Genomic DNA, 7432 nt, shown 5'->3' on the forward strand with positions numbered 1-7432 from the left:
TCCACTCCCTTGTGCTCTTTGACAACTTCCACCTCTTTGCAAGTTTCTTCAATATTAACCTCTTCCTCTTGGTAGCTTTCTTCCAATTCAATCTCCTCTGCATTGCTTTCCAAGGGCATGGGAGGTTGTGCTTCTTTTTCTTGAATCTCCATCTCTTGATCAACCTCTTCCAAGTCTTCAACTGTGATATGCCTTGGAGGCTGTACACCCTCCTCAACATCAAATGCAACCGTCTTGGAAGGAGGTTCTATGTCTTGACTTTCCCATGGAGGTTCAGCATCTCCTAAGTCTGCAACCACTTCTTCCTCTGCAACTATTATGGCTTCCTCCACTTGTTCCAATACAAAGCCATGTTGCTCATTGTCCACCGAAGTTTCTAGTGTCTCCTTCATGCTTTGCTCTTCTTTTGATTCTCCACATGTAGCCATGGGAGTTCCTTGAGTGTTCAGATATTGGGAAGCTATTTTATTCACTAACTCGCCGAAGGTGGCTGCAAAATTTTGCACACTCTCATTCATCCTTTCTTGCCTTTGAGGAATAACACGAAGTCTGTTATCCATTGGAGGTTGGGGTGGATATGAGGATTCATTGGTTGGGAGAGAGGATTCATAATAGGAAGGTGGTTCATCTTGATAATGATATGGAGATGGTGAATATGGAGGTGGTGGTTCATGAGAGTAGTTGTGTTGGAAAGGTGGTGGTTCTGTGTATGGTTCATTTGGCTCATAAGGTGGTTGGTATGGTGGATACGGGTTAGGGTCATATGGAGGTGAATGGTGATAGTTGGCTTGTGAGTGTGGTGGTTCAAAGTTGTGTTGAGGAGAGGGTTTATAAGCATATGGTGGTGGTTGTTGATAGTTCATTGGAGGTGGTTGTTGCCATGAGAGTTGATCAAATCCTTATGGCTCCTCCCATCTTTGATTGTTCCAACCTTGATGCCTGTTCTCATTGTAATTTCTTCTTCCTGCAACATCATTGTAACTAGACTCATAGCCAAAGGGGTGAGAGTTCATAGTAGCAAATAAAAATTAAAAATAAAAATAAAAACAATATTTAAATTAAAAGGTTATTTAAATTTTGAATTTTTGAAATTTGAAATTTGAAAATTTTTAATTTTGAATTTTGAAAATTTTTAAATTTGAATTTTGAAATTTGATTTTTGAAATAAGATAAGATAAAATAAAAAATTTTAAAATAAAAACCAATAACCTCTTAATTTAAGAAAAAGCAAAAAAAAATAAAAATAAAAATAAAAACAAATAAACAAGCAAAAGAAAGATATTTACAATAACCAATAATAAGGTACACGTTTGCAATTCCCCGGCAACGGCGCCATTTTGATGAGAGAACTTTTGCGTGGTCTAGAAATTTGCGGATAAATCCTCGTTGCAAGTATAGTTTCTAAACCTTCAAAAGTCCTTTCATACAAACGTTTTGGTTGTCACAAGTAACAAACCCCTTTGAAATTGATAACCGAGTATTTAAACCTCGGGTCGTCTTCTCAAGGAATTGCAGGGAGGTGTTCTTATTATTGGTTATGAAAAAGTGTGTTTTGGGGTTTTGGATTAAGGTAAAAAGTTAGTTGAATGACATGAAAGATAAAATAATAATAATAAAAATAAACTCTTGGCAAGGTATGAAAATTGGAAGTCCAGTCTTAATTATCCTTATCAATGATGATGAAAGTTGAATCTTAATTCCACTTTGTTAACCCTTACTAAAGCAAAGGAAGGTCAAGGGACAAATTGGTTTGATCTTCGAATCCTATTTATTTCCAAAGAAAAGATTGGGATTATTGAAGTTCAATTCAATTGGCAAGATAACAATTATCAATTATGCTGTTAAATTGGATAACCCCTGAGTTACTGATTTCTTAACCAAAACCAAAAGGGAAAAAGTAAATCTACTGGAATAAAAATGCCTTCAGATGGGAAGCAATAATCGTGTAAATAAAAGAAAGCAATAATAACTGAAATACCTCAAATAATATTAATTCAAAGAAAACCATAACATGAATGTAGCATAAGCCAAATAGGCAACATAACTAATATAAGCATTAAAGTATCTAAAAATAAGAGATAAATATAAAGTAAAAGAACATTGAACCTGGGATTTAGAGGCACTCCTAAAACTAAGAGAAATCCTAAATCCTAATCCTAAGAGAGAGGAGAGAACCTCTCTCTCTAAAAACTACATCTACTCCTAAAATTGTGAATATGAAAGCTTGATTTGAATGGATGCATTCCCCCACTTTATAGCCTCTAATCTGTGTTTTCTGGGCCGCAAACTGGGTCGGAAACAGCCCAGAAGTCGCTGGAGGAGAAATCTGCCATGCTGGTTTTTCGTCACTGCGACGCGGCCGCATGGAGCACGCAGTCGCGTCACCTAGCATCAGGGGAACTATGGCATATTATATATCAAATCGAAGCTCCAGACGTTAGCTTTCCAACGCAACTGGAACCGCGTCTTTTGGATCTCTGTAGCTAAAGTTACAGCCGTTTGAGTTTGAGAGGGTCAGGCTGACAGCTTTGCAGTTCCTTCAACTTCTTGTATTCCTTCCACTTTTGCATCCTTCCTTTCCATCCTCTGAGCCATTCCTGCCCTGTAATCTATGAAAGCACTTAACACACATATCAAGACATCTAATGGTAACAAGAGAGGATTAATATTAGCAAAGATAAGTCCAAAGAAACATGTTTTCAATTAAAGCACATAATTAGGAAGGAAAATGTAAAACCATGCAAATAGTATGAATAAGTGGGTAAAGAGTAGATAAAAACTACTCAATTGAGCACAAGATAAACCATAAATTACTGGTTTATCACTCCTTCAAAAAGACCTTGGACTGTTGAGCCCTTCAACCTAGACGCTCCTGATTTTGATGCCATTGGGTTTGTGGACCAGCAGATTGGTCCCTATGGTGCCCTTCCTATGGACGATGTTTCTCTCCTTCGTCACTTGGATTTCATAACTCGAAGTAGCATCAAGATGGCACATATGGGGGCGGCTCTGCATCGAACTGCCCAAGATCTTCCTATCCATACAACGAGGCCTTTATGGAGGAGGCCAAATCAGAGTTTGACCGGATTAAGGGTTTAAAGGAGGAGCTCGAGGTGAAGGTGACCAAGTTGGAGGAGGAATTGGAGGATGAAAAGAATAGCTCTGTTGCCTTGGCGGCTTCTGTGAAGTTGGCTGAAGACACGGCGTTAAGGCACAAGGAGAGTTATGTCACGACTTATAGGGAAATGATGCGTCTGAGGGATGATTTGGAGTCTGCCCAAGCTGATTATGCCGAGCTCCAGGGTCACCTTGTGGGCAGCGTAAATGCTGCTTATGAGAACCTGAAGGAGCAGGTTCGGGTTCTTGCACCTGAGCTCGACCTTACTCTCTTCAGCTTGGACAACATTGTGAGGGACGGTAAGATTGTCCCTGATGATCCTGATGATGATGATGTCGAACCTCCTCTTGTGCCTGCCGTCAAAGCTTCTGTTGCGCCGACTTCTTCAACTCTTTCAGCTGAGGTTGGTCATCCCGAGTCGGATCCTGATTGCCAGATCTTGAACCGGGACGATGGGACAGTGGATACGGTGCCTATTCAGACTCGCCCCCCTTCACCTCGTGCTGATGCAGCTGAGAAGTCTTCAAATCCTCAATGATTATTCTGGATGTTTGTGTATATAGCCCGGCTTGTGGGTTTTGAACTTTTTATATTTTGTAGTTGGCTCTGACTCTTTGACACTCTTTTAGTTGCTTTTTTAGCAACTTTATTTTGAAAAACAAAGTAGTTTCCCAAGCTCTTGGGGCTGAATTTTGGTAGCCTCTTGAGTTTGTTATTATTATAACTTTGTGCTTTGCATAACATGTTTGTCTTGCATCTGTCTAGTACCTTTTTAGGTTTTATTGGAGCCTTGTTGTCCGACCTCTTGTGACTGCCTTTGTATTTTCATACTTGTGGCTTGATTCTTTTGAGGTTGTGGATGTTTGGGTCCAACTTGTATGTCGACTTCCTTACTTCGGTCTGAAGTTATTTCTAGTAATGCATTTTGTTAGGACCTTTGTTAGGTCTCTTTTAAGGATTACTTTTTATGACGTTTGTGGGAGTCCGATTTCATCATGTCGGTCTCTGCTAAGTTATTTCTAGTAATCCTCTTTTTAGACCTTTGTCAGGTCTCTTTTAGGGATTACTTTATAATTTTATGTTCTAGGCTGACTTCATCATGTCGGGCCTTTCGAAGTTATTTTAGTAATCCTCTTTTTTGGACTTTGTTCATGTCTCTTTCAGGGATTACTTTTATAACTTTATGGTCTGGGCTGACTTCATCATGTCGGGCCCTTCTAAGTTATTTTAGTAATCCTCTTTTTTGGACCTTGTTTAGGTCTCTTTCAGGGATTACTTTTATAACTTTTATGTTCTGGGCGACTTCATCATGTCGGGCCCTTCGAAGTTATTTTAGTGATCCTCTTTTTTGGACCTTGTTCAGGTCTCTTTCAGGGATTACTTTTATAACTTTATTGTTCTGGGCCGACTTCATCATGTCGGGCCCTTCTAAGTTATTTTTAGTAATCCTCTTTTATAGGGCTGGCCAGACCTCTTTCTAGGGATTTAATTTTTATAACTTTGGTTATTGTGGTCGATCGGTCCGACTTCTTTTCATCGGCCGGTCTTTAAGTTATTTTTTAGCAATCCATTTTATTAAGACCTCGTCAAGTCCTTTCTATGGATCACTTTCGATAACTTCTTGCATTATTCTATTTTCATCTTTGCCGATTTTGTAGAAATTGGGTTTAATCCCCGTTTGGTCGACCTTTTGATGAATTTGATCTTCATCTTTGTTGGTCTTTATCGCGATCGTGCAGTGAATTTGATTTTCACTTTCTGCCGATCTGTAGCTTTATAATCGGACGATGAATTTTTAGTATTTCAGATTAATGCGTCTTGAGAATTTGTAGAAGATCTAAGCAATTTTATTCAAAAGAAAATGCAGATATATACATGTGGGAGTTTTATCCCTCTAAGTCAGGAAATTTGTAGGTCTTGGCTTGGCACCTCATTAAAAAACCTTTTCAGGAAAAAGAGTGCGCCTTATCCTAATATCCTTTATCACCTCGAACTATAGTACCTTCTTAAGTTGCAGGCGTGCCATGACCTAGGAAGCTCTCGCCCTTCGAGTTCGGACAGTCTGTAGTAGTCCTTTCCAAGTACTTCTATGACTCAGTAGGGTCCTTTCCAATTTGCTGCCAGCTTTCCTTCTCCAAGTCAAGTTGTTCCGATATGATTTCGGATTAGGATGAGGTCGTTCTCAGCAAAACCTTGCGGCACTACCTTTTGATTGTATCTCGAAGCCATTCGACGTTTTAATGTCTCTTCTCTAATTCGAGCTCTTTCTTGAATTTCTGGAAGTAGGTCGAGTTCTTCCCTTTAAAGTTGGGAGTTGGCTTCTTCATTATAGTGGATCACTCTGGGCGAGCCTTCTTCGATCTCCACTAGAATCATTGCCTCCATTCTGTAAACTAATCGGAAGGGTGATTCCTTTGTGGTGGAATGTGGCGTTGTTCGATTTGCCCATAGGACTTGTGGGAGATCTTCAGCCCAGGCTCCCTTTGTGTCCTGTAATCTCCATTTTAGCCCAACCAATATGACTTTGTTAGCAGCTTCTGCTTGTTCGTTGGCCTGGGGGTGTTCTACGGATGTAAATTGGTATTTTATGTTCAGATCGGCCACCAATTTTCTGAAGCCTGTATCTGTAAATTGAGTGCCATTGTACGTGGTGATGGAGTATGGAACCCCAAACCTTGCGACAATGTTTCTATATAGGAATTTTCGACTTTTTTGAGCAGTGGTGTTAGCTAGGGGTTCTGCCTCGATCCACTTTGTGAAATAGTCTACCCCTACTATGAGGAATTTAACTTGTCCCGATCCCTAAGGGAAAGGTCCGAGAAGGTCGACTCTCCATTTTGCGAATGGCCAAGGTGATGTTACGCTGATGAGTTCCTCTGGCGGGATGATGTGAAAGTTGGGATGTTTCTGACATGGTGGACATGTCTTTACGAACTCTGTGGCTTCCTTTTGTAGAGTTGGCCAATAAAATCCTGCCCGGAGTACTTTTTTGGTAAGTGCCTGCGCTCTGAGATGATTGCCACAGATGCCACTGTGTACTTCTTCTAAAACTTCCTTTGTGTTGGAAGTCGGCACACATTTTAACAATGGTATTGAAATCCCTCTTTTGTATAGAGTATTGTTTATGATAGTGTAGTATTGTGCCTCCCGTTTTAACCTCTTTGCCTTCTTTTCATCTATAGGAAGTGTTTCTGTTTTGAGGTAGTTAATTATGGGAGTCATCCATCCTTGATCCAGACCTGTTATGGCTAGGACTTTTTATTCTTCTGAGATTGACGGGTTCTGCAGCATTTCCTGGATGAGGCTTCTATTGTTGCCCCCTAGTTTGGTGCTGGCTAGTTTTGAGAGTGCATAAGCTCGGACGTTCTGTTCTCGGGGTATGTGGCGGACCTCATATTCCCCGAGTTGTCCGAGCTGTTCCCTGGTTTTTTCCAAGTACTTTTTCATGGTAGGATCCTTCGCTTGGTAGCTCCCTGCTATTTGTGAAGTGACTACTTGTGAATCGCTGAAGATGATAAGCTCTTGAGCTCCAACCTCCCTAGCCAGCTGGTGCACGAAATTGTGATCTCTAAAACGGCGCCAAAAACTTGGTACGCAAGAATGTAATCTCAACTTTTTTCACAACTCCGAACAACTAACCAGCAAGTGCACTGGGTCGTCCAAGTAATAAACCTTACGTGAGTAAGGGTCGATCCCACGGAGATTGTCAGCTTGAAGCAAGCTATGGTCATCCTTGTAAATCTTAGTCAGGCAGATTTCAAATGGTTATGCAGTTTTGATAATTAAAATATAAATAAAATATAAAATAAGATAGAAATACTTATGTAATTCATTAGTGAAAATTTCATATAAACGTATGGAGATACTTTGCTCCTTCTGAATCTCTACTTTCCTACTGTCTTCATTCAATCATTCGTACTCCTTTCCATGGCAAGCTGTATGCTGGGGGATCACCGTTGTCAATGGCTACCGTCCGTCCTCTCAGTGAAAATGGTCCAAATGCACTGTCACCGCACGGCTAATCATCTGTCGGTTCTCACTCATGCTGGAATAGGATCCATTAATCCTTTTGCGTCTGTCACTACGCCCAACACTCGCGAGTTTGAAGCTCGTCACAGTCATCCCATCCCAGATCCTACTTGGAATACCACAGACAAGGTTTATACTTTTCGGATCTCAAGAATGCTGCCAATTGATTCTAGCTTATACCACGAAGACTTCGATCTTTCGGAATGGAGGCTAAGAGATACACGCTCAAGCTATTGCAGATAGAACGGAAGTGGTTGTCAGGCACGCGTTCATAGGTGAGAATGA

The sequence above is a fragment of the Arachis ipaensis genome, chromosome B02 (assembly GCF_000816755.2).
Source record: "Arachis ipaensis cultivar K30076 chromosome B02, Araip1.1, whole genome shotgun sequence".
In the NCBI taxonomy this organism is placed as follows: domain Eukaryota; kingdom Viridiplantae; phylum Streptophyta; class Magnoliopsida; order Fabales; family Fabaceae; genus Arachis; species Arachis ipaensis.